This window comes from Myripristis murdjan, chromosome 24 (genome assembly GCF_902150065.1).
Source record: "Myripristis murdjan chromosome 24, fMyrMur1.1, whole genome shotgun sequence".
Lineage (NCBI taxonomy): Eukaryota > Metazoa > Chordata > Actinopteri > Holocentriformes > Holocentridae > Myripristis > Myripristis murdjan.
In genome coordinates this window covers 9,714,500-9,742,128 of record NC_044003.1, presented here as the reverse complement: position 1 = coordinate 9,742,128, position 27,629 = coordinate 9,714,500, and the positions used below count along the sequence as shown (strand labels likewise).

The 27,629-nt window shown below is 41.8% G+C and overlaps 1 protein-coding gene across 2 annotated transcripts in view; it reads right to left on the bottom strand.

The window, feature by feature from the left end:
* Positions 1 to 16,354, bottom strand: part of LOC115356247 (heparan sulfate glucosamine 3-O-sulfotransferase 5) — a 71,171-nt gene extending 54,817 nt beyond the window's left edge. Inside the window, exons 1-2 of one of the 2 annotated variants that reach the window (XM_030047336.1) lie at positions 16,287 to 16,354; positions 11,352 to 11,597 (exon numbers count right to left, since the gene is read on the bottom strand). The gene's annotated coding sequence lies outside the window, so the exon portion shown is untranslated. Of the gene's footprint in view, positions 1 to 11,351; positions 11,598 to 16,028; positions 16,083 to 16,286 lie in introns of those variants that run through there. The other variant, XM_030047337.1, reaches the window with a different exon arrangement.
* Positions 16,355 to 27,629: the final 11,275 nt, after the last annotated feature.

Below are 27,629 nucleotides of genomic sequence, written 5' to 3'. Positions count from 1 at the left end.
TTTGCTGGCGTTATTTTTTTCTTTTTTTCTTTTCCAGCAAGCACACAGAATAAAAGCAAAGCAAAAGGAAAAAAAAAAATACTGAATACTGATTTGAAAATAACAAGGTTTCACTTCTGTCCTGCCATAACATTTTAACTGCCTGCTTGTTCAGTATCTCAACCGCTAATTGTTTCTGAACCTGGTGTGCACTGTGTTTTCGCAGGTTGTACTATTTTATCAAAAAAATGAGAAATCGACACAAAAAAAAGAACAGAAAAAGAAAACAGTGATGTGCAAAACTCAGATCTTCTCCCCTGTTTGCCTGTGTGCCTACTTGTTTATTCGTTTATTTTGAGCATTTGTTCTACTTTGTGACCTTTACCTACGTACCTTTTCCCTGATGTTTGCTAGTTCGCCACATTTTAAATCCTTTCTGCTGCAAGGAACAAATATTGTGGGACCTTCAGAAGCATCAGACACTGGACCCTCAGAAATTGGACCCATTGCCAGTGAATGACCAGTCCAAAGAAAACAATTTTAACACTTTATCGTGTAATTTTGAGTTTGAACTTCGTCCTTTTAGAGTCACATGAAAAAAAGATCACATGTAACCATATTCTGTTTTCTAAAAAGTATGTTTTACCTTTGAAATGAGCTACTTTTTAGATTTTTACATCACAAATTTCCATTATTTTTCTTTAGTGATGTACCAATAAATCAATAAAACCTCTTCTTGCTTCTCCAGCGCTGCAGACACAACACTGTCCTGTCTTATTTCACATCTATGGAAACAAAGAATAATCTTCAGGCTGCTGTGGAGTGCAGCGTCTGCCGGTTCCCCACTAGAGCAGATTAGTCCGGCACATGATTATTGATGACACAACTAATTGATGGCAAAGGAAAAACAGTTTCAGCCCTGCTCTGCTATAGTGGGACACATTAAATATTAATAGGATTTTCCTATTTTGACTGCAGAATATTTCCAGTTTTCCACCCTTTATGGCCTCTGACACGTCCTTTATTAAATCCCTTCGGGCGGTAAAAGCTGACCTGAATGCAGAATTGGAGGACTGACCTGAGACTGCAATAAACCTGTGCGGGCTCCTCCTCTCTTTGGGAAGGCTGCCTGCTTGGAAATGATTCCACGGCCAAAGAAAAGCCAATACATCTCTGGCATCTGAAATATTTCACTCCCAGATCGACGTGATGGACCTCGGGTCAGCGTTATAGACGCTGTGTAACAATGAACACACATGTAATGTTGAAGCGGTGCAACTGCAGGTCAACTAAACACGCTTACCAAAGGGCAGGTGTTACAAGATGACCTAAATAATAAAAATCAGCCTCAATATATTTACTAGTACCCTTATTTTTGATAGCAAACAAATCGATTATGTTCGCCTACCCTCGGGCTGTTTGATTATGGCAAAAATCAATATGTTGGTCCATAATAGTAATCACAATTATTTAACACAATTACTCAGCGACTTGGGAAACATAATGCATTTATTCAACAAAAACAGGGGATTCACTTGAACTTTAAATATAATGGAATAGAATTACAGGGTTAGCAAAGGATGAAATTGCAGCTTGACACACCACAAGCTCCTCTTGATTTAAAGTAGCCACAGCCAAGCTACTAGTGTGACTTATGGCTCCATTTAATGGATATTTGAGTTTATTGATATGGAACAAAATAGACTGTCTAATGGTGCAGCGTGTGTTGGGTGGGTTTGTTAAATATGTTACCTTTTATCAAATAAATGCTTTGTCAGGAGTAAGCTGTCACTGGAGTCTGGGCCGTCTTTAGGGGTGTGTGTGGCAGACGAGGTGTGTGTCGGCAGCAGAGCGAGCGGTGTAAAAGCAGAGTAGTTAACGGGCAACAGCAGGAAGTGTACGAGTGTGTGTGTTTTTGTTTTCCACTGCAATAAACAGAGCAGCCACAAACAAGTTACCTCTCAGATCTTTACTTTGTCTGCTGCTCCCGGGCCGATCTTAACCACGGCTGGAGAGCATCGACTGGGAAGGCTGAGGAAAGCATCAGAGCGCTGCCTTCAGACAAATTTTGGTGCAAAAAGGAATCGTGAGCCGGCGAGTCGGCAGTTTTGTCTTCCTCGTCAGACTCAATCGTCTCCAGGCTCCGACACGTGTTGCGTTTGGTCGTGCTAAACATCAATTTGGCGGAAAAAGTAGCTCAGTGCAGGAAAGGCTACATTGCCGGTAGCATCACTCCTAGTGGCGCCGCTGCTAACCCAACACTGCAAATCTTGACTAGCATTTGTTGTTATTCTTCATTGGACTGCTTGAAACCAAAGTGTGTCCAAACAACTGAATTGATTTTAACCTTTCCTGTCAACCAAAGGCTCTGTTTCCGCCATTTTGGCTCAGGCTGAACTAAACATGCCACAGGAGGGGTAAAGGAAACGGGTGCGCTGAATTTACAACTCAGGACAAAATGAGAGCATCAATTATCAACAACAATTATCTCGATTATCTTGTTTTCTTAATCGACTGAGACCAAAATGGTAATTGAAAATAAAACTTGATGAAGCCACAGCCTCCAGTCCTATTCAGTGGTAAGAAAGGGTTAAATTCTCGCCATATGGAGACTATAATGACATGAATCTGTTAGAAATGTAAAAAAAAAAACTACAAAATTAACCCCATTTATATCAAAAGACCTTGTATTGGTGAGATTTTTTTGTCTTCTTACTGATGGAGATCACGGAAATTCTTGTGCCAGAGATTTCTCAAATAATTACAATAACATAAATAAGAAGCAACGCTGGAGTTTACTGCTTTTTAAGAGCATTTTGGGACAAACTGAGCTATAGGCCTAGTGGGTGGATATAAAAATGTAAAATACCCCATATAGTTGCCATGCCAGATTTATATGTCAGCAGATATGCGATTGCATTTGATCACTGAAAATATAAACGAGTCAAAATCACAAAAAAGGCGTAGATGGGATGAGATTGTACTTTGCAGGCGGAGGTGCACGTTATTTAGTCGTGGCGCTGCAACGTGAATATAGATCTGGAGCTCTGCCACGTTTCAGACCATCTTTCCTCTCCTGTTCCCACTGTATATATGAGACTATAACATAAACCCATAAAAAAAAAAAAAAAAACACGGCTTAAAATATGGGCAGGTGTCAGTGGGAGTATATCGACTGCAGCCATCAAAATAGAAACCGCACTGATGCCACCCAGACATAAGTAATGCTAATGAAAATTTCTGTTTCACTCATATCGTGTGAATAATTTAACTCGCCATTAAATGAAAGTCTCCCAGCCTCCATCTGAGACTGCTGCAGACCCACATGCGAGCACCAGAAATGGCTGCAGCTTTTCCCTCATCAGCTGATCAAGAGGCATTCACTGATCTTTGCCATAAAGATGATACAAGTCTAAAAAGATCACTTATCTGCTCAGCTGTATTTTTTTTTTTTTTTTTTTTGCTTTACATCATGTACGAACAGGATTCCTTATAGCACAGTGGGCCAGCCCATGATTACACAACACTGTCACATCCTGCTTTGTCACATTAAATTATTAATGACCATAAAAACCCCTGAGTCTGACCAGAGACCCTCGGTATTACATCTTGCCCCACACACTCCCAACAGCTCCTGGTCCTGGAGTCAGTAGAAAAATGAAAGCAGTATAAATTAAAAGGGCTGGGACTCCACGCATTAATTCCCGTGAATGATTATCCTGCCATTCGTACAGCAGTATTTTTCGGTATCAGTTTTAAGAAAAAATAAATCTCCCCCGGCGACATTACAAACATTAAAACTTCTAAAACCGCGCTCGACATTTTTTACTCAGCTGCACGTGCGCGAAGGGTGTTTTCTGATTGTATTTTCGGCCCTAATCTGCTTCTCCAGCCACATCTACTTGAGGCTTAATTACAGGCGTTTGCTTCGGAGAGAAAGCGAGGTAATAGAATACGGGTGCAGGTCATCACATTTAATAGTATGACTCATCATTAACGCTTGGCAACAGCGATCGATGCAACGTAAAGTGAAAAGAATACTTGAAAACAAGGCTGGACCAGAGACTAAGTGCTCCATCTGATAAAGGAGGGCCATAACTCAGTGATAGGATAGAGGGGGGGCTGCTGGTGTTTTCTCTCATTCCACAGAAGGTTCAGATTACTCCTCATCAGCGTCACCAGCCTCCAAAGCGCCAGACACGCAGCCCGAGAGACAAAACTGTTTCCTCCACCTCCTCCTTCTCTCACCTCAAGGTTGAGGTTGACCGCTGTTTATCTGCAGCTCATCCCCGTGCGTCAACAGCTCTCCCTCCTTCAGTTTCACACTCGCGTCACGGTTGGCAACACTTTACAATAAGGTACACAAAAGCCGGAGGAGATACCGAGGAACATGTGAGGAACAAATCAAAACCAACTGCTGGCGAACAAATATTTATCAAGGAGCTCCAACCTCTTCAACCCTGCCGGTCCCGTGGGTGGATTTGTCTTTACAAATGCAGAACTTTACTTTTAGTGGAGATCCCGCGGCTTTCAAACACCCCAAATACCTCCTGCTGAATTACAGGGAAACGTGTAGTAAACAACCCACGAGACACGTCGATGTTTTCTATTTGATGTGACGCTGCAGCCATAAAACACTGGTATCTCGGCTTTGAATGTCACTCAGTGTAAGTGTGATGTAGCTTCAATGAAGCGTTGCAAGAAGCAGATATAGAGTATGGAACACTATCATACAATATGCAAAAAAAAACTTTTCACTAACTATTTAAGGGGAAATTTAAGGGAAAATCAGTGTTTAAGGGTTCAGAATCGGTGTTTAGGGGTTCAATAATTGTGAATAAATCACTAAATGGTAGATAATATGTGCATCACCTTACCCAACTGAGTACAGAGGTGTTACACAAATACATGTTACTTCATATATTACCAGTGTTTATATTTTTTGCATACCCCTAATAATAAGGCATTACGAGTAATGAGTCTAATTATTTATCAGGTGGGTAGACTGATGCATTACATTACTTGAGGGGACACCAAAATGGTAATTAATCGTGAAATAACCATGAAGTACTGTATGACTTGCCACTGAATGTGATGGACTACTTTGCTCTTGGAGACACAAGAACAGCAATATGGAGGTAACAAAGAAGTAACGATTTGGTATTGATTAAGTGCCATTTAACGTCTTATTCAACGTTAATCAGGAACGGTGCACTATGCAGAACTGCTGAGGGTCGATATAAGAGAGGATCACACACACACACACACACTCACAGCTGACAAAAAACATTCATGTATGCAATCTGTCTGTCTGATGAGAACCATGCAGACTCGACCACTGAATTTTATGCTGATTCCATGAGCGTAAAAGGTCTTCACTTAAATCAATCCTCAACATTTTTGGATAATGCGCCTCTACATAAACAGTTATTATGTGATTCACACACACTGAGGAACTAATAATAAGACAGTGGCTCATTAACATGATATCTCACATTCAGTTTTACTTGAAGGGACACAGAAATGGTGACTAAAGGAGAGATAATCATGAAATAATGATGCATTACTTGTCACCACTCAGTAAGACTACTTAATTGAGGAGACACAGAAATATTAACTAATATGGAGGCAATGAGTGAGCAATGATTTTAGCACTTTATCCAGAGTTAACCAGGAATAATAAATGAGGTCAGAGGTCATTATGCCTTTTAACAGATATTCAGGAATAATTAGATGCTGGTTCATTAACCTGGATTCTAACAGTAAGTTCTCATGTACCTTTTCATTATTTGTGATGCTGTGTTTGACTCACAGTCATTCAGGAACTATTTGTCGTTCCTGATTTGCTCCTCCCTCTTTCCTTTTGCAACTACTCAGGATTTTGTGCATCTTACCGCAAAGTGTTCCCGAGACGCCTCCAGCTGCACCACAACACCTGAAGAAATCTGTACACGGCTGCACTTAACTGCATTTGAGGGCTCGTGAGTTGTTAACGCAGACGTTTTCATTTGACACAATCCTAAAGCAGCTTGTAAAAGTGGGTCAGCACAGGTGATATTTGGCCGCAAAAATAAGTATATGCCGTATAACTCTGGGCGAGCATCCAATGGCGTTCCACTCCTGCTTGCCTACTAAAACCCAACTTCCTTAAATCGTCAAAGCTGTCCGTTAACAATCAAAATAGCCTCAGCAAATCATATAAAGCCGAGGGAACAAAGCGGAGAGGAGAAACTGGGTCCGTGAAACACCACAGCCTGCCAACACTGCTGAGTATTTCATGCTTATTGTTTCTGTCCCTGGGCGATGAAGATTTTGAATCTTTAAAATGTACTGTGCAGTATTACTTGCAAGCACTCCATCCACAGCCCTGCAGGGGATGCAACGCACTGCCAAAGACATTGGTTGCCATGGTAACCCATGACAGCACCTCCCCATAAAAGCTCTAATTGATAGCAGTAGATAGCAGCAGAGAATTAAGCATCACGCCTGTACCACTTGTGCTACATGCAGACAAAAGCCCTGACAGCCAGACAAAACCCATGCACGGCCAATTCAAGGTTCAGTGTAAGAGCGCTCCGCTGGGACGAATTTGCATCCAAAATCGTGAGATAATCCGTTAACAAACTCGCATTTAAAGTCAATAATCATGCCCAATCCTTCAAAGCCTGCTGCATCTCTTGGCTTCATCTGTTTTCTATTTTATTTTGTGCGAGAATGTAATGCCAAACAAAATCATTGCTAATTATCTTATGTTCATTTGCTAGTTTGCTTGATGTAAGCAGAGCAGTAAAGCAGCCAAAACAAGAAATTAGGTCTTATTCTGAGCTTTCTTTCCCCCCCTAATTTCAATAGCAGCCACAGGGGAAGGTACTTTTACCTAAAACTGATGAACCAGCCTCTCATTACACCAGCCATCAGTTTGCTGAAACGACTTAGAGTAAATCAGCTTTCTGTTTGAAATATAATTAGAAATGATTTTTGCATTGAGTATGGCGGCATTATGTCCACGCGCATCAATAAAGCCTCAATGGTAAATCATTTTTATGGTTGAGTTTCACCAGCAGAGCTAATGCTGTGAGCGGGAGGGGAAAGAAAAGTGTTGAGCCATGATGCAACACAATGCATTGTTGAGAAAATTTAAAAAAAAAAAAAAAAAATGTGTCTCTCTGTCTGTGAAGTAATCTGCAGTCAGCTGGAGCACACAGACGCTGCTCTCATCATTTTTGTCAACAGAGAGGTCAGTGGAGATGATGATAGCCTTGGATTAAACACCTTAGCAGAGACACAGAGGACTGCAGGGTCTGATTTTTTTTTTTTTTTTTTTGTCTTGTGGATTCATAAAACAGGAGATGGAGGAGGATTTTGCACTTTTTCCTTCGGTGTCAATCTTGTCGCCTGTTTTCAGAATATATATTTTTACTCGGATAATGAGCCGGAAACACCGAAATAACAGCAGGAATGAAAGAGTTTAAACCCTGAGTCAGACCTGTATCGGTGATGAAATATGGAGCAGTTGGGGAGACACCAGAGAAATGTGTCTCAGTTAGGAGACGTCAACTTGACTCTGACACATCCACCGGACTTGACGCAACACTGAGCACAGAGTGAACACATACATTTGCCTGTTCAAGTCTCTCACTATAGCTGGTGCCACTTCCATATCCCTTGATAAACCTCGACAAAAAAAAAAAAAAAGCAGCCTCACAATGATCACAACTATTTTTGGTGCTGCACACATTTTCGTTTTTGCCCTGAAATGATATAGTTCATGTAACAGTAGCAATTGGGTGCTTTCATCCAAAGTAGGAGCCCTGAGTGCTTACATTTTAAGCTCGAGTGACCCCGGTGGGAACCGAGCCCCTAACCCTGACTGTGTTCGTGCGAGCAAAACACAGGACCCAAAAACAGTTTTCACAGGCGGAGAGAAGAGTGTGTGTTATTTCTAGACACCTTGGCTACACTGCAAAAAAATCTCAATCTCACCAAGTCAATTAGCGGCATATTCACTCTTAAAAAAATCTTGTTTTTCTTCAAACAAGCGAAAATTACATGCCGGCGGGATGAAATAATCCCATTTACGTCCACTGCAGTTTCATTTGTTTCAGGAATTTGTCTGGGAACAAGTACAAATATGTTGAAATAAGGCGGAATCAGGCAGATGATTGAAGATTTTATGACTGAAAATGAGACTAAATGACTTGTTATGATGGAGTGGGACCATGTTTACTCTTTGTTTCAGATGTATTGTTGTTCCTATAGGACTCCGGTGAGCATGATATACTTTAAAAGTGAGACGGGGATTGAGAGAGCTCTAGCAAGTGGAGAGAGAAGGAGAAGGGAACGGCAAGCCAGAACCACTGCCATTATTTATGCGTTCAGAAGTCAATTACACACCGAACACTGCACTGGTAATAAATATAGATCCATGCAAAACAGACCACAATCTCAACCAAAGGCTTTAAAGTAGAGGCGCTGCAGAGGGGGAGCCATCACACTTCATTGTTCCCCGTTGAAGCAAAAAATAAAGGGTAAACTTTTCCTCTTGACAATATAAAGTTTAACAAAGTCAGATATAACATTTGGCTTTCAATTTCCATCTTGATGTTAATCATAAAGCAAGTGTTCAAAGGAAACAAGTGCTTTGACAAATTACATTTTTTTTAAGAGCAACATTAGAGAAAGGAGGAGAAAAAAAAAATCAAATTAAATCAATCTCAGGCTTGCAGCGTAGCACCGTTGGGGAGGACGTCTAAATTGCATCAGGCAAATCTGGAGAATGAAACCCATATGGCTAATGGATGTGGGTTATGATATTGTTTTGGAAGGCGCTACAACACGCTGTCCTTCAGATGCTACACCGCCACAGACCTCCACAAATCATTACCGTGGGATAATAGAACACACTTGATCAGACCCAGGAGGGATAGATGCCAGGGAAAAGAAGACCAGTCTGTGAATAATGATTACGGTCACCTTAGCCATATATCACCAGCCACAGGAAGATGACTTGGATAAGGGTGTCAGCAGCCGAGGACTGACAAATTTCTGCACCATCCTCAGATTTCAAGCTCACAGAGTCACCCCTCTCCTCTTCTCGCTCTGCATCTCTCTGTCTCCCCTTTCCGCCTCCATAATTGCTTGCTAAGCCAGAAATTAATCCACGTTGAAGCCACCCAAACACGTCTTCGCAAATTGGATGTTGCAGGTTGACCATAATCGTGGCTCTACACTGATGACACAGCATGTATAGGGCTAGATTTCCACTGTAGTTGTATCTGTTCAACTTATCAGGATCCAGTAACCAAGGTCATGTTGGTAGGTGGGTGTTGCCTGAATATTGGATGCATTCAATTAGTGCTTCTGCAAGCCGAACGTGAACAAAATGTAATAACTCACACGGGCATGAGGGAATGGTCGAATTGATGCACTGGAAAGGACGCTGTAAAATCTGACTGAATGGCTGCTTTCTCTCTCTCTCTCTCTCTCTCTCTCCCTCCCTCTCTCTCTCTCTGCCTCCTTCTCTCTTTTCTTTTCACAGAGTTTTACTGTAGTTGGCAGCCTTCTTGGCCAAGTCCTTTGTTTCATCCGCCAGACCAAGTCGCTCCATTTGTTACTCCCAGAAGGTCACCGGAGACTGTTTTCAGGCAAAGCTCCCTTCCTCAATGTCCGCTGCAGCCGGGGCCCATAGGAGTCATTAAGATGAATAGAACAATAAGCTGTCCTAGCTGCTACTTGCTGTTTGCCATCACGACCTCTGCTATCTCAGATCAGACCTGCGGCAACACAGCAGTATCTGCTTGTAGATCCATACTTGAAGACCGTGGTGTATATCACACTGAGGCCATGCAGATGTTGCCTTCAGGCTGACATGTGGGAAATAGAAAATCGGACAACCGGGACTATATATGGATCGCACAGCTGGGTACGAAGCACAAGGCTGGAATGGGAGAAAATGCTGTTGCTTTGTGTAGCCAAGCTTATATTCCCAGTTGATACTTTTGATTCACAGCTGGTTCAGCACTGTTGGGCAGCGTTAGAGTCCAGCGGTGCAGGCAATGCATGTTCAAGACCGAAATATAGCGCATACAGAATAGAACTGGGAGAGGCAAGCGTCCCAAGGAGGTAACACTACTGTAGCAACAGTGTCATGCAGTGGTTATTAAACCAAAGTATCCAGCAAGGCACTGTAATATACATTGTGCCTCACTGTTGCCAGTCACGCTGTGCTGGTGTACTCTATCTTTTTCATCTTCATTTTCACAGGCTGCCACAGAGATTTTAGTACTTAACTAATAACAACACCCCTATTAGAGAGTTTAATGCAGAGTAATGATGACAGGGGCCCACACTGAAAATAGCACCCATCGCCTGTGACAATAATAAATCGCAAGAGACAGGAATGACGATACACTGACACAAGCACAAGAAAGCAAATAAAGCAAGCATAGAAACTAAAAGGGAAATGTTGAGCGGTAAAAAGCTAAGGAACCCTGTAATAATACTGCTGTCATCACATAAGCGAATTTCTGTTTTCCTCAATTTGCACCTGACAAACAAAGCCAGCAGACAGTGAGCACTGAACCAATCAAAGCAGCTACTCTCAAGGCTTGGAGAAAGCTCAAGAGTGAATGCAGGGATTTTAGTGAAGTCAAAACTGGACAGAGGAAATGAACCCGTTCATCATCCAGCTTTAATATTTTGCAGCCTTGCATGGAATACAAACTATAACTACATACTTTTCAGTTAGAATCTAACCTGTTAATACAAAATGTAGCCTACAATATCAATGCCAAGTTCAACACAAGATTAAGCCAAACACAATAATTCAAACAGCAATAACAGCATGTCTATATAAGAAGTGCTCCATAGTTAAAATATTCATATGTACGAGTTTTGCTGTTTGATTTTTCCTCCAAAATGCATCTGATCATACAGCTACTGCATTAATAAAGCTCTGCAAACCGCCTTGGCCATCATGCAACTCAAGTTTGCAGGCAGGCAACGTATAGTGGCACTATAACACTGATTATTTCTCACAATGAAAAAAGAATTTGCATTCTACCCTTATGATAAAGCATTATAACAGTCATATAATAATGTTTAGGGTAGTCTCTGCTATGTAAATGTTACAGCAAACGTAGTCCCACTACGGATATTACAGTAATATCATAGGAGGAAGGCGAACATGGGAAATGAAAGTACAGCAAGTTCACTACTGGGTGCCACAGTCACACAATACGACCATATGGGCACATTATAGAAATCCTGTGGTCATTTTCGGTTGAGGCGTCCTCTGTCAGCGTGTGTATTATGCAGATGGGTGAACAACATGCTCCGTACAACTCTAGAAAGAGGCGGCTGGTGTAATTTACCTGTTCGGCATCCTCCACGGGACACGGCGGCTACCCTTCCAGCCAAACGCTCAGGAGGAACAGCCGAGACGCAGCGGAGGTCAGGAAGCGTCTCCACATCCCCCTCGGAGGCTGGCAGGTAGGGAATGAACAGGACGGCTGCTGGAAGGCGTGGATGGAAGTGGGCTCCAAAACTAAACAATCATGTGGACGCTCCGCTCACCGTGCGTGTGCGCTCGTTGGGCTCCTCAGCACAGGTGCGCAAATCTGCAGAAACAAACACATTACGCGTTGGTGCGCTGTCCCGTCCCGCTTAGATGACTTTATTTATGACCTCTTCGCTCATTTCAAGGGTCTCTGATGGAAGGGAGACTGGGATCGGTTGCAAGCCTTTATGAGGTCCGCTTGCAGTACCGGAGCGCCCTCCAGCAACCCCCTGGATCAGAGCGGCGGTGGGGAAGCGTGTAGCCCGCGGTGCTGCTGCATGTGGCGGAGTTGTGAGAGGAGACTGCTGGGGAGAGTCGGGGCGTGTTCCGCGCGGGAGGAGGGAGCCGGATGCGCAAAGATGCTCAACTTGACGGGGAGGTGTTGGTTTAAAAAAAAAAAGTTTGCGAGCCAAAGTGCAAGAGGATAAGATGACCAACCCTCTCTCTCTCTCTCTCTCTCTCTCTCTCTCTCTCTCTCTCTCTCTCTCTCTCACTCTCTCTCAGCGCTTTAATGGCATGACGTGTCTACGTGCGTTGCAAAGGCGCCCATGGATTACAGTGTAAAAAAAAAAATGGTGTAAATGAACACCAGTCAAAGCAAGTTGTATAAATGTATAAGGCACGTACAGATACGGTATAGATTGACATTTTCAGCCCTGGCTGACCCTAAAGTATAAATCATCTTCATCAGCAGCACACAATGCACAAAGATATCAGGGGTTATAGGAGGGTATTTTCAGTATTATTATGTTTGGCTGCTCAGTGTTTATCTTTGTTAGTCATACTCTGCAAATTCTTCTGCAAAAAGTTGCTGCAACAGGATCACATTAAGAGTCACCATATAACAAATGATGCAAAAAGCACTCAGGGGTGTTTATAACATTTATTATAAAGTGTACACTAGCAAGTTTATTTAGGCATTTTCTTCTCTCTCACATCAATGAGCTGACTAAACAGGGGCGTGTGTGAGAGAGAGAGAGAGAGAGAGAGAGAGAGAGAGAGAGGCTTGGCTTTACACTTGATATAGAGCCTGAACGTGGAGAGAAATGGCCTGGATTTGAGCTCAACCTATGATTATCTATATCCTCCCAAAATAAGCCGTCAATCTGACGCAGCAGATTCCAGCTTGCTTGTCCAGAGTCAATCTGCTTGTTCAGGACGACTGGTGCTTCAGACGCTCCCTGGTTTACAAAAGCTATTTGAGGAAGTCTGTGTCTTGTATTGGTGCTTTGGGCTGCCAGATGGTCCTGTGTAAGAACTTTGAATTATTCAGCCATCCCACAGCAGATTGAAGCTGTCATGTGTAAGACAACTTGGCCGGTCTCTTCCTGTGCTGGGGAACACCAGTGGATGTGTGTGCTCAGCCTACTGGAGAGATGTTACCAGGTTATGCAACTCTACATTCAGATTTCACTAATGCACAATTTGGGCTTGGCTCACAATTTACTGCAGAGATGAAATTTTTTTTTTTTTTTTTAGAACAGACCCAGAGTGTGGTATGCTTTCACAGAGAGGGATGAGAATCATAAATTATTCACCTTATCCAGCTTTTATGTTTGAATACTGAGCTTACAGCGGCACTCGCACATCTAGAAACAAGCAGTTAAGCTTTTAATAGATACACAGTCTCTGTTTGTGCCATTCTCTAATGCATCACATTAAGTCAGAGTGTGTCAAATGCAATTATGGAAATTACCAAAGTTGGACAAGAATGTGTGAAAAGCCATAAACCAAAACATTGTCATAAATTCTCCAAAAGACATCATGTGAGTCCTTAGACATTTAATGTACTACAATTACCATATTGGCCATTAGCGATATTAGAGTGAAGCTTTACTGATAGCCTGGATCATGATTAGCTCCATAATTTAACAGGATAACTCCTGTCACTTTAACAGAGCCATTGACACCATGAATACACGCCATTACCAAATACTGCCGTGTAATATATCACCACGGCAGTGATGATATTAGATATTTCACTTTCTCCTCACACCTACCTCATTTGCTGCCAACTAGAACCAGCCTTACTTTGTTTATGTTGAAATTATTTTAAAGGAATGACATGGACGTGGTGATGTCCTTAATTCTGTTTGCCATTAAAGGGTATCTAATCCTTCAAAAACAGGGTGAAGAAATCCGTCTGCCATGAATACCTGTGTGTGTGTGCGCGCATATATGTGTGTGTGTGTGGTGTAATCACCCTGAGAGGAGGCCATTAATCCAGTTGGGGTTTGGTGCTTTGATCTCGGGGCTGAGTGGCTCTACACTAAAGCTCTCAACCTCACCTCCACTAAGGATCTCTCAAAATTAGAAGGGAGACATCTTATGAAATGGGTTAATAGTGCATCTTCAATGAAGAGGCCAGGCCCCCTCATATGTTGCTTAGATATGTGGCTCATCCCAAATAAGTGGTCCAATTTCCAATGAGCACCTCTCGGTAAGAGGGAAACAAGGTAGTTATGTGCTTTATAGAACAACGTGTGAAAAAAAATTAAACACGTTGACATCCTTGCACTATAATTGCCTAAGGTCTTTACTGCAGTACTTTCTGATCTACTGATAGCGCCTGGGTAGAGTAAAAGTGCACCACTGATTAACTGCAGATATGGAAGTCTGTGGTGATTGAATATTAGCAACATAAAAGTATTGAACAGCCTAATGTCTCTGTGGGTGTGAAATATTCGTATTTTCTAATTACCCGTGTTAGAAAAGCTACTTTGCAAGCAGAGTTTTGCAGGCTACCTGGCACTTCACGCATGAGGTAGTTCAACTGCAAAGCTTCCCTCAAGAGAAATACAGTTTGGTTAATTAAAGCTATCTAGGAAAAGCAGTTCATCCAGCTTTGTGAAAAATGATCAACATGACAATGTGACACAAAAATACAACCAAATATACAAAATTAAGTAACATACGGCAGAAATAAAAAATACTGCACATTTGAGTTTTGTGCAAAGGTGCCGACTTGTTCCCTTAAATATTGTGCCTTCAGGTCATATGTAAAAACACATAACTAAAAACTACCCCAGTAATTATGGGAAGGTGAAAGGAATGAGAGCTTTGCTTTTGTACGCGATGTCCATTATTCAGACATGTGCCTTCCAGAAACTTGAGTGCAGGTGGGATTTGGCACCAAGCAGGATTACTCAGTTAGCCAGCTATGTTAAAAAAAAAAAAAAAAAAAAAAACAGCAAGCAAAACCATCTCTGAACATAATTTTTATGCATTTTTAAGACCTCTGGATGAAGAAAAATAGATCTAATGGGAGAAATTACTGTGGTTTTCCTAATTCCTTCAAAATAATTAATGTATGTGACAATGAAAAATTCTGGTACATATTTTATAAAGTGATCAAGGCTGATACAACTATAAGTACGAACAGCTAAAGACCCCCTTCAGATGTACTCTGCAACCCTGGGAAAAATCTGTAGTTATTCAATAATTGTTTAAAATGTTTATTCCACACAAAAAGTTTAATAAACCACTGAAAATGGCTTGAAAGCACCTCTACTTCCTAATCCTCACTGAGTAAGCGAGAAGCTATGAATATGCAGATTTGCAGCACCTCCCCAGAGATGCCCCCGATTCCTTCCCCCAAGTCAGCTAGCTCCTGAACACCGCACCTCGTCCCGGGATGGCAACGCTTATGATATACAGCACTACATGGAAAATAAATTTAAGTTTGTCTCCTTTTTAAATATATATCCTGTGTAGAATACAACCGGCAAATGTAAAAAAAAAAAAAAAAAAAAAAAAAACATCCAAGGAACACTACTCCATGGAAAAAAAATTTTTAAATCCCCTATCATGAGGCTCATGGCTAAGTATGAATTACAAACCTGGCTGCTGACCAGTGTGTTTCAGCTCCAAGAGTCTTCATCGGGGTGCAGGGTGTCCTGATTCAGAATAAGAGCCTCATGAGCATCAAAACTGGAGACTTGTAGGTATTTCTGGATGGGAAGTATATTTTTTTTTTGTTTGTTTATATCGCTATCGGCCTGCAACTATCATGTGCACTGTGGCATTAGTGTTGTGCACTATATAGTAATTCAACATATTAGCAAAAAGACTCACTTTGCGAATATGATTATCACTTAATTACCAGCAGGCTACTTCAAAATGGGGTTGAACTGTATTAAAACTATCTTTAACACTGCTGGAGACCTTAGAGATAAACTCTGTAACACAGAAGCCCATGTTTTTTTTTTTTTTTTTCGAGCACAATTCGTCTTGAACTTGAGACAGTTGATAATGGACTGCTTTGTTTCGCAATGTTGCTTGGGACACACGTATTGACGCACGCATGCATAAAAGCCTGTATATGTCAAATTCAAAAGGGAGAGGGTCTGTTAGGCACCTGCAGACGGACAGAATGGCAAGGCTGTAAATATTCATGGCGGAGCTGTCAGCGTCCCGCGTCTCTCCACCAGCTCCTGTCAGTCCATTGATCTCTCATACATGACATTCACGTCGAATGACCGGCCTGCCTCACCTCAATCATGTGGGAGGAGGTGCCCTCTCTCTCTCACCTGCCCGTCGTCCGTCCGTCTAAGAGACAGGAGCACGCTGGTTCACCTCCTACATCTACCGGCTTTGGATTTGCACCAACTTCCAAGCTCTTCAAAGGAAAACTCTTCCCCTTCGGATACTCTCGCACCATTAGTTATCATCATCGTGTGATATTCAGTGTATTCTAGTGCTTAATGAAGTGTTATAATTCATGTTTTGGGGGTATTTGCTCGCAACTTACCTCACCTACGTCTACTTCAGTTAAGCCCTTGACACTCTGAGCTGTGGCTGATAATCACCTGTAGTTTATATGATGTGGCCTTTGGGACTCATCAGCATCCCTGATGATTTACAGCCAGCAGTGAGACAGAGCGCTCTGATTGGCTGTTCAAAAAAGGAAAACAGGTTGTGTTTTTATTGAGCAAACTGGCAAGCTAGCTAATCAGAGAGAGCGACATGTGGTAAACAAATCTTATTTATTCCACAAGCTAAAGACCTTCAGGCTGACATTCATGTTGCCGGTGCTAGCTTCTCACCACACAGATTATCGATTCGTATAATGCTTCGTATAATGTGCAAAATTGCTAGCATTAGTTTGATTTTTTGTTTTTCCACGATTTTCAGGCTTCTGGTTTAACTTTTTCTGAAGTTACTGCCCTCTTCTGATTCAGAGAGTTATTTCCTCTCAGGCAGGTGCGTAAGGTGCTGCATGTCGGCCACCAGGTGTCGTCTGTGTGGTCTGTTCTCGGGGCAAATTTAGCAGGAGACATGAGGGAACGCAAAGCCATCTGGCCGTCGGCTTTTGACTTTGGCTTGTTGTGTCCTGGCCCTTAACGAATCCCTACATTTCCCAGCGTGCCTTTCCGCAGATCCCGGAGAATTACTGTGAACTTGTTGCGTTTCAAACCAAAAGATCACGATCCAGCCCCCAAACTGAAAATGCAACATGTCTTGTGGCTGCACTGTATTCAGGTCTCCTGTCGGTGAAGAAGCTGGCATCTCTACCTCCTCCACGATGGACGGATAGACAGATGGTACAGAGCAGTACAGTACAGAGCAAAGCAATACAGAGAAATCTTTGTTTTTAAACTCTGAGCTACTGACACCAAAACCCGATGTGTCAAACAGATAAAAATTCTTCTCCTTCCACGCTGCATTACAGCTATGCTGAAACTTTCTTGTATTGCACGCTGTTTACATTCGGCCAGCTGTCTGCAGGAATAAGAAAAATATAAGTACACCACCAGTAGGTGATTTTAAACAGTGATTTGAGGTGGATTTTTGCATTACCACGGTTCGTGGAGACAGTCGCCTCCACTGGTAAACACAAAAGGTGCCGACTGTGTGACAATAGCCGTGCTGGGACCCTTTCTCACATTTTACATAATCCTGCCTTTACTTAGTATTTGATATTATCTGACAGCACATGTGGGATGCCAATAACCCGAGGCGATGAAGTCACCTCTTATGATGTCTAATTCCCCTTTTTCATGCACAATTTATATTAACTGTCTCCGTTTTGTAAATAGAGCAACAAACGTGCTATTCCCGAGGGGTAAGACACAGGGGAACTCAAATCCGATTATAATGTACAACATAACCTCGTAAGATCATTCCTATTTCATTCAGTTTCTCCAAGTATCGTTTTTTTTTTAATTTCCTCCACATAGACCTGAAAATATAGATCCACAGATCCACAGTGAGAGCCATGAGTTTGTTATGTTTGCACATAGCAGGTGGTGATTTATTCTTTAATAAGACTATATGGGCTGTAACGCCTATACTGTATATAACTGTACATAACTACATTTCTATGCTTATGATTATTGATTTCCTGTGCACAGTGGTGCTTTCCCGGCTTCTGGATAGAGCAGGAGGAATTGCCCGTGCAGTCTGAAAGGCTTCAGACCCGCGTAATTACGTTCTTAACACCTTCACATTACCTTTAGTCAATGTGTCTTTGGAACAGCCGTCACAACAGAATGTGTGTTTACGGCTGCATGGAGGAGACATTAAAGATATCGCATGTAAGCGATGAACAGGATCTCAAACCTGGCTGTGTGTATTATGTGTGGTATATATATATGTGTATTCCTGTACTTTTTTTGCATTCAGCATGCAGTACAAGTCCCTGAGACCTGACACTGTTGTTCATCCTTATGTTTCTCTTCCATCGCTTCCGGCCTTCATACTAGTCATGCTTCATGAACCCTCGCTGATGCGCAGGTGAGTCCCGGAGACGGGCCCGCAGACTGGGGCCACGGCCTGTTTGCCGAGAGGATGAAGAAATTTGTCATTATCCTCTGCAACCAATTCCTCTCACGCTTTCCGGGATCCGACTCTTAATTGCCCCGAGAATACGTCCAAACAGAGACACCGAGCAGGAAACACCTCCGATGGGGCCGCGAATCGATCGGCTTTCACGCGGCCTCAAAAAAAAAAAAAAAAGTTTTTCTTCATGAAACAAATCTCAAAAACCTGATTTCCCAAATGGCGTTGTTATCTTTGAGGAGAAGTTAACATATGGTGGTGCACTTTATAATAATCTTCCATTATTCATCCGCCTTGCCTCTGTCTAGCATCACGGCAGCTCGAGACAAGCCAGACTATTCTTTCTCAGATATGTTGTTCTGAACAGGCACATTGTAACTCAAAGCTAGCCTGTCTCCTGTGATGGATTGCCAGACCATTCCTTGTGCTTTCTGATTACTCAAACAAAGGGACTAAACTAAAAAGAGGCAGGAGGGAATTGTTGCAGCACATTAGGTGCACAATGCACTCGTAAAGACCACAGAAATGGCTGCATCTTTATGATACAGCCTGAAAATCAATAAATAGATACGATCCAAACATACTATCTTACTGTATTTTTTTTTTTTCTTTTTTTTTTTTAATATAGAAGTAGTTCAGCGGGCTCTTGGCACTCAGACAAAGGGATATTTCAGAACAGGTGCGGCTCTGTCAAGGAAAATAAAGACGGTTGTGCAGCAAACCCACTGGCAGGAGGAAGCAGCAAGGTCAGCCAAGGTCGCCTGTCAGGTGAAACCGGGTCAGTGAATGAAACGGGAAAGTGGAGCGAGGAAGAAACTTGAATATAGGCGATTTCACTGCGTTTTTTTTTTTTTTCTCTTGTTCTCATTGAGGCTCTAGGTTTGGAGGGTTCATTTTCATTTCATTCATCCTTTGATGCTGTAAGGACATACAAATAAACTCGACTTGACCTAAAAACCGTAGTAGATTCTTCTTCTTCTCCTAGATTCGTGTGTGCAGCCACTTTCTTAAAATATCAGTCAAGGGGTACACGAGGACCCTGCTTGTCCTTAATGTTCGACTGGAGCTTCTCTTAAACAGTCAGTCGGGATGCAAATAGAGTCTGCCCCAAGGACAACGCACCGAGCACAACATAACCGAGTGTCGACACAAGCTGCAACTGAGAGCAAACAGTTTGAAATCAATTTGTTAACTGATAGGGAAGAGGCTCTTACAGCTGGCTTTGTCCACGAGGGAGAGAAGATTAGCAGGGAGGCATTTTAAAGCAGATTTAAAGCAGAAACATCTGATAATCCTGAAGGATATAGTAAACCCTGCCTTGAGGCCAGACTTGGTGCTGTGGTCACACTGCAGTGCGTATTTTGGGCGAGTTTACAGTGAAAGGAGAGCCGGTTGTTGAGTCACATGAAAGGAAAATGCTTATCTGTCCTGCTGTGGATGTTTAGAATTAATTATTTATTTATTCATTTATTTCTAGCCCTGATGGTTGTGATATTTCCATTGTCTTTGTTTATCTAGTCAAACTGATATAGGCTCCTTCTTCATTTGTAGTAGTGCTGATTGTAACTGTATGCTTTTTACACCTGTAGCTCTTTTTTTGTTTGTATAGCCATCTATGTTATGTTTGTTTGAGGCCTTCCCAGTTAAATAAAGAGTAAATAAATAAATGAAATCAAACATACTGAGTTGCCTGCAGAGCGGAGAAACTAGAGTGTGGAGGGTGAGGGTTTGTAGCAGAGTCAACTTTTAACAGTACGAGGAAAATTAAGTTTTTATAAAAGCACATAAAAACAGGCAGTTGATCCAACATTGGCTCTGGTAAGAAAGGTGAGACCCCTGTGCATCAGCCTGTTACCTGGTTACCTGTAACCAATCAAACAGAGAGGCGGGCGCTTCTTCTCCGAGCCACCACTGTGAGATCCGCATGTAAACATTATGAAAAATTAAGACTGTATGAATATCTTTGAGCTCCATACGTTTATTCATCCAACACAGGCACTGCAATGTAAAGACATACTCCATGTGTGTAGAGAAATCCACATTGTTCACATGGAAAACTCATCTTTAACTACAAAATATTTTATTTATCTATTTATTTTTCAGGACAATGGGCCTCCTTTACCAAGCTCGATGTTTTTTTTTTTTGTTTTTTTTTCTGTAATTCCTTTGCACCAATGTGAAAATTCATCCAAAATTTTGGGGGTGTGACTTGGGTCTCACAAGAAATTTTAAGAAAAGCTGAGACCACAGACAGGTTGTATATAAACTCGACAGCTCATCTTTTATGTCAAAACTTACTTACCGTATTTCCCCAATTAATCGCCCGGGCGTTTAATATGCAAAATCAACTTGGACCTCAGGCGTTTAAAAGAACCAGTTGGCTGTTTGCTGCAGGCCTTTATTTATTTTTGCACAGACCTGCACCAGGCCATTATCGTGATGACAGTTGCCGTCCAACATATTTATAGTCGGTCGATTTAAGATTACGGTACACCCTTTTTTTCTAACGCTAGCTAGCTCTCTTATGTTGACAGAAAACGGAAGTGCCGCACAGTTATTGTGCGGCTAACTGTTTACTTCTGCAAAAATAAGGTGAATAGCCTTATTTTGGGTTACCTCAATATCATGCAAATAATCGCCCCGGTGGTTATTCGGGTGGGCGTTTAATACGCAAAATGGGTGCAGACCCCAGGCGTTTATAAGAACCAGGCAGCTATTTGCGGCCGGGCAATTAATTGGTGAAATACGGTACTTACTTGGTCACACTACACAAGAAGAGTACAACAATTAGCATTAGTTAGTGCCGTAATAAACATTAAGTAACAGGTAATAAACATTAAGTAACAGTTAACTAACCGTTAACTAATGTGTCTAAGAATCATGTACTAATGCTGTTCATGCTAAGGTATTAATTTATATGTTATTTAAGGGTTACTGTAGATATTATTAACATTAGTAAATGCCATAATAATCATTAACTAACACGTAATTAACCATTACGGCATTAACTAACGTTAACTAACGTTAACTGTTGTACTCTTATTCTAAAGTGTTACCACTTACTTTACGTAGGCTGCTTTGAATGTAGGCCTTCTTAAACTCACTTTACTAGCCTCCATAGCAAAAAAGTAAGCAATATTTAACCAAGTCAGAAATAATGTGGACTCAGAAGGTGGAGGTCTGCTCCCTGAAGGCGGTCTGCCAGTGAATAGTTTCAACCCTGGGCAGGATGTCACCGTCCTCATCTGGAACAATGCCAGAGACCGACACACTCCTGCTCATCGGTTTGGGAAAGTGCAGGAGCCGTTGTTTTGGTTGGCTGCCATGCACTTTTAATCAACAGTTTTAAATCAAACCACTTCCTCTGAACTTACCAGGATGTCACAGCGCTCACCTGCTGCATGTGTGAACTTCGCGGGACACAGGACATTAAATTGTTAAGACAGCACATTTGTAATCGTAATAACCGTTTCGCACCAGACAAGTGATCTCTGTAATTTCTTTAATCAGTCTCCAAAACGAGACGGGAGTGGTGATTCCATTTGCACGTTGTCACCGCACCAAAAATGTACCGTATGTCATGCATACCTTCTGCAGCTGACACAGACCTGCTCAAACAATAACCACAATGTATAACAGGAGGACAGGAGAAGCAAAATACACAAACGTCATCAACTGTCGCAGAGCTGCTAGTTAGGACGGGGTTGGCTTTATCTCAAATTATTTTTTGGGGGGGCATTTTGCAGGAGATTTGAGAAGCCAGGATTTTTAACCACCATGTTTGTAATAATTAACAACCTTATCCTTATAATAATGATTATATTATCCCACCTGCAAACAAACAAGGCTTTAGACGACACCTCCCACCCACTCTTTATGGTGAACTGTTGCAGCTATAGTCACTTTCACATGGAGATTTCAGCCATTACCAGGTCAACATTTCCACAAAGAGCACTGAATCTCATTGCAGTTAATTGTGCATTTATTCACATAGGCCCTATTAATGCCCGACGTGCACATGTATTGATAGTAGCTTCCCTATAGATCCCAAGCAGGAAGGTTGCCGTTCGCACTCAACAGTATGCCGGCACATTTGTCGCTGTTTGGTGCCAATCACCATTTGCCTATACGAGGCTTCCAGCCCTAAAGGCCCCAGCCAAGTAGGAGGGAACTGAGGCGGCCCATGCAACCTGCCCTACTTTCCTCTTCCAGGACTTCAGACTAATCAGAACATCACTCGCTTGTATTGTCTCTGATCTGCGCATATGTCAGTCTATTGATATAAACCGGTATGCATTTGTGGACGCTCCTCCACCTCGGACCGTAAATATGTTGTGATTATGACGGTGACAACAAGAACAAACACCTTGCACGCTTTTCCTGTGCATATTCTACGACCATCTGGATTTTTTAGTACGCCGGACAGTTAAGGCACAACTCCAAATCTGGACCATCTGTACATCTACTGTACAGTGGTCTGTGTTACCCCCACATTTACACACGACACACTTTCTGCACATATCTATGTATGCATGTATTATTAATGCCAACACTTTTGCACATTCAGTACTTTCATATACTGCTTTTCTTCATTCTCTCAAATTTACTCTCATTTGTTGCATTGCATGTATATTGATATTGATACTATAGTACTTATAGATACTTGCTGATCTCGTTTTTTGGTGTATTCTCATGTAAGTACTTTCACTGAACTTAAAATTTTTATCTCAACATGTTCAAGCATGGAATCTCTCAGTTGCGTGTGTTTATATGCCCCTAATTTCTTGTATCCTTATTTATATTCTTTTTTTTTTTTTCCTCATTGCTTTTATTATTTGTAACTGCAACAACTCACTTTCCCAGCGGGGATCATTAAAGTTTCCTCTCATCTTACAACATCTTGTGTACGCCTAAATGTGGACAAAATGGTGAGAACAGATAGCAAGTAGAGAGTTTATAACCAATACCATATTTAAGCAATCATCTAAAATAACATTAATGATAATAATAAGACCGTTTGGCTCTAGAAGATATGGTAGTATGTGTTGGAAAAATCTAACCAAAAGGAGCTCAGCATGTGACTTGAGGGATATTTGCTTGAGAACCCAAATAAGGATTTTAATGCGATGTCATTTTGATTTATGGATGTCACACGCACGTTAATAAGTTGAGGCTTTGGTGAGTTCGGGTTGTGTTGCCAAGATCCCATCTTCTACATCCCATGTCTTTCAATGTGGATTTCAGTTCAATGGCTTTAATAACATGCATGAATGGATAAGGCATTTTTTTTAAAGAAAGAAATTGTTGCCGCATTTTTTTTCTACCCTCCCTCTCACTGCTATTAGCAAGCAATCAATGGCCAATTGCCTTTTTAATGCCTTCTTCAGGATCCTGTTGAAAGTCAGACACACTTCAAGGTATCCGCCTTAACTTCCTCCCCGGCTGCCCCTTCATTTTTGCTCCCAGTGCGACAAGAAGTGGGTACAAATAATATAGATAATGTTCGCTGAGTAATGATTTCCCATTTTCTCCTTACTTGTACCCCGTTATTAGTTAGATCAGTATGGCAGTGAAAATTAATTTTCTTTTCACTTAGAGGAAACATTACCATGATTAATTTCACCATGAAGTGGAGGAAACCGGAGGATTGCCGCAATATGAGGAGTGAAATCAATTTGCTCTGATGTGAGAAGAGCCAGGGAATGTGGGATATAAACAAGTATGAAATTACCCTCTCTGTCTTCTCCTCTAATAGGAAAAGAGCATCATTTGGCAAGGCCCTTTTGTGCTGGAAATGTGACCCTCTTTGGCCTTCATTGGGATGAAAAGAACTTGGAAATGAAATTCTCTCTATCTATTGGCCATTATCTTAATATCACCCAAACCACTTGTGTGGCTGGCAACTGGAAAATCAATTTGGAGGTAAAGATAAAGAAAAAATTCAATTCGGTGCAGCCTCTCTTTGGTTTTCACTGTGTCATGACAATGCTTTTACTTGCAATAAAACAATTGTATATATTTATTTATTTATTTCCCCCCATGATAGACCACCTCCTGCTCTCAAGTGAATTAATTACAACCACAAATGTTTACCACACATAGACACTGCTATCGGCACCCTCTAACTCCTCCTGCTGCAAGTTTTGAGCATCACACTCTGCCAACGGACCTGAATACACATTTGGAGGTGCTCCCAAAAATATTCTGAAACTGAGACTTAATTGATAAATTTAGTAATCATGTTGACTTTTACCCTGCATATTTGCAACATCCTCCTCCATATTGCACTTAACAAATAAGACAATGAAGGGCTTATTTCTTAGGAAAAAAGGGGCAAACTCTCCTAAGTGCTTAATAGACCCTTTTCATAGCAGTGGTAATTAAGGGTTAATACCATGTAGGTCTAATGGAGCCTTTCCAGTGAGCCAGCATGCACAACACCAGGACCAGAACCTGAATTAATGTCATCAGTAAGACCTGTGTTTACCCTGCTATTTCATGTCAAAATGGCGGCTGTGAGAAAGGTCAAGGGTGGCCAGTCAAGGGTTATAGCACCTACAAATTAAAATGTGTCTTAAATAAGCAAGCTTTTGTGCGCCATAATGACCAGGGTCCAATTCCTCCATAGGTCATTATGAACTATTACTTCTTAGTGTAATTACTGGTACAGTTTTGATTAAGTGTAGTGAGTCTGGAGAGTCTGAGTGGGGTTTGACAAGTTCAGGTTAATACACTTCACATGGTCACCCATTCTGAATCATTATTATTTCGTTTTCAAATTACATTTTCTCAAGGTTCCAGCAATAATGTTATGGTCCAAGATATCAGCAGCTTTAATTTTAGAAATATATTGAGAATATTTTCACCCAGGTTCCAGTCTAAGCCCTCAGAGAAGATAAGAGCTAATATCTGCACTGATTCCTGCAAAAAAATATAATAAATCATAATAGGGTAGTATAAACTTTTCTTTTGCAATAAAATTCACTCATTTAATTCCTGCTCAATCACATGTTGTCACAAACCCTTAACATTATAAAGACAAATGAAGGGTCATAATCCTCATGGTCAAGTCGGTGTCCAGAGATTGGACATCAAGGATTATCTGAGAGATTGAAGAGAATCCGTTGCCGTCATCCCTCAAAGTCGCTCTGAGGCCAGAGAGGTGGCTCCGTCCTTGGTTACAGCTGGACACCTGAAGTCATCGTGCTTGAAATGGGATCAAGATGGATGGCTGAAATTTCTCTTGTCTTGGCATGCGCAGGGCCCCTACTGAAAGCCTCCACCGCTGCACAATGAAGACAGACGAGCAGTAAGGCGGGCTGATTTTGGGAGAGCTTGGGGCGATCCCTCGAGTGGACAGAGGCAGGAGGACCATCGGGGTGGAGAGGCTGTAGGCTGATGTCCTTGGGCGACAGGAGCTCTGCATCTTTAGGGATGGACCTGCTGACTGATTAGAGGGGGGAAGGACAAGCTGGGTTGCCAATGTTTTTCATCTCCTGTTCTGAGCCAGCGCATTGATGTATGACGGTACCTTTCCTCTTAGACTTGGTCTGGTGGATCAATAGTGTGAGAGCTGGCAGAGCCAGAGAGGGATTTTATGAACGACAAGCTGCTCACACTCAGAATGATGGTCAGTCCTCCTCCCAGGGCTCAGGCCCAGACACTGGGGAATGACTGAGGCTGTGATTACATATGGAACACAACACGCCAACCTCTGAAACTCATCACTCCTCAGTGAGCTCGAGCTACTTTCTACAGAATGTGAGCACACTTCAAATCAGTCCCTCTCCCTCTCCCAAAGCCTCCCTCTTTGTCTTCACTTTAACTCTGTTATTCTTTTATAACTATTTTGGTTTAGACTTTGTTTCTGTGACCCCTGTAGTATTAGCTGAACTCTGTGTGGCTCAGATAAGAAACAAATCACAGCTGGAGGAGCTGCTCGTAAAAGAAAGAACAAGAGCTCAAAGGGTGCAAGGAGTGTAATGCGGGCTTTACATGGCGCAACTGAAATGCAACTTCAGGTCCGTGCAACTTTGTTGTTCTGGAGCTCTATCCGACGAATATCATGAATTGGGTTTGCATCATTGCTTCGTGTTGGGTTTGGCAAGATAGCAACAGTACAAGTTTAATTTGCAACTTGTACGGAAGTTGCATTATGTCAAGCCAGCCTTGCATCACTTTTGCTGCTATGCAACACAAAGGGTAACAACAATTTGCAATCTAATTAGTACTGGACAGCTAACCTGCGCTGGCAAAGGGGATAAAGTTGTTGGAAATAAAGTGAACAAAGGAAGGTGAGCCCATTTGGAAAAAGAGACATGTGGGTACATGACACCCTCCTACCAAGAAGAGAATGGAGAGTTTAATTATCCTGTCCAAGAGCTCTGCCCAGATACAGTCTGTATCAAGGGCTATTTTTGCACTGATGTCAAACGTGGCACAGCTAAACTTGGAGCGCTCCGGTCAGCACCCCAAAACGCTGTGTCCAAAAAAGGTGCAGAGTTTGGAGGAGTCTGCAGTGACTAAACCATGGCAGGTGATGTGACAAAATTGTGCAATTGCTCATACCAGTTTCCACTTTGCTGCTGTACTTTGCTTTGGTATCTTTTTCTATGTGTGTGTGTGTGTGTGTGTGTGTGTGTGTGTGTGTAGGTGTGCTTGTGTATTTATTATATGAATAGTCGTCAAGACATTTTACCATGATTTAACACTTCTAATCATGTAATGCTAAAAATTTAATGAAACCATGTTTTCTCTGTCAATATACTGTAACTTTACAATGACCTGCGGGAGTGGAGAGATAATGGTTACTGGGTCATTATGTCTGATGGTGCATGAGTGAAATATTACTGCTTACTCACTGTTGGATAGTGAACTGCTAACCTGGCAAAAGACACTTGAACTCTGACACAGACGTAGTGAAAACTGCATAGCTTTGTGGCTCTGCTGGCCATTTAAACCTGCTGACTTGTATTATTTTTACTGTAATGTCTTGAAAGACCTTAATAAATCATTTTGATTAAAAGAAACATATCTGTCAAGTTCATTTAATAGCATATTGGACACTGTTAGGATTATATTTAGGTGTCATAACATGGATTGATACCGCTGAAACACATTCCAGGGACTGATGGGGTTTCATTTTAATTTATCGCTCTATATCAGTGTTCAAAGGGCTAAATGATGTGCAAGCACCAGTCAATGTGATTACCTATTTTTAGCCATCTTTCAAGTGGGCTGACTTAATGCCATCTCATCCCATTTCTGTACTGTTAAGTATGGAGGAGAATTAACTCAATAAAGCTTGTGTGGC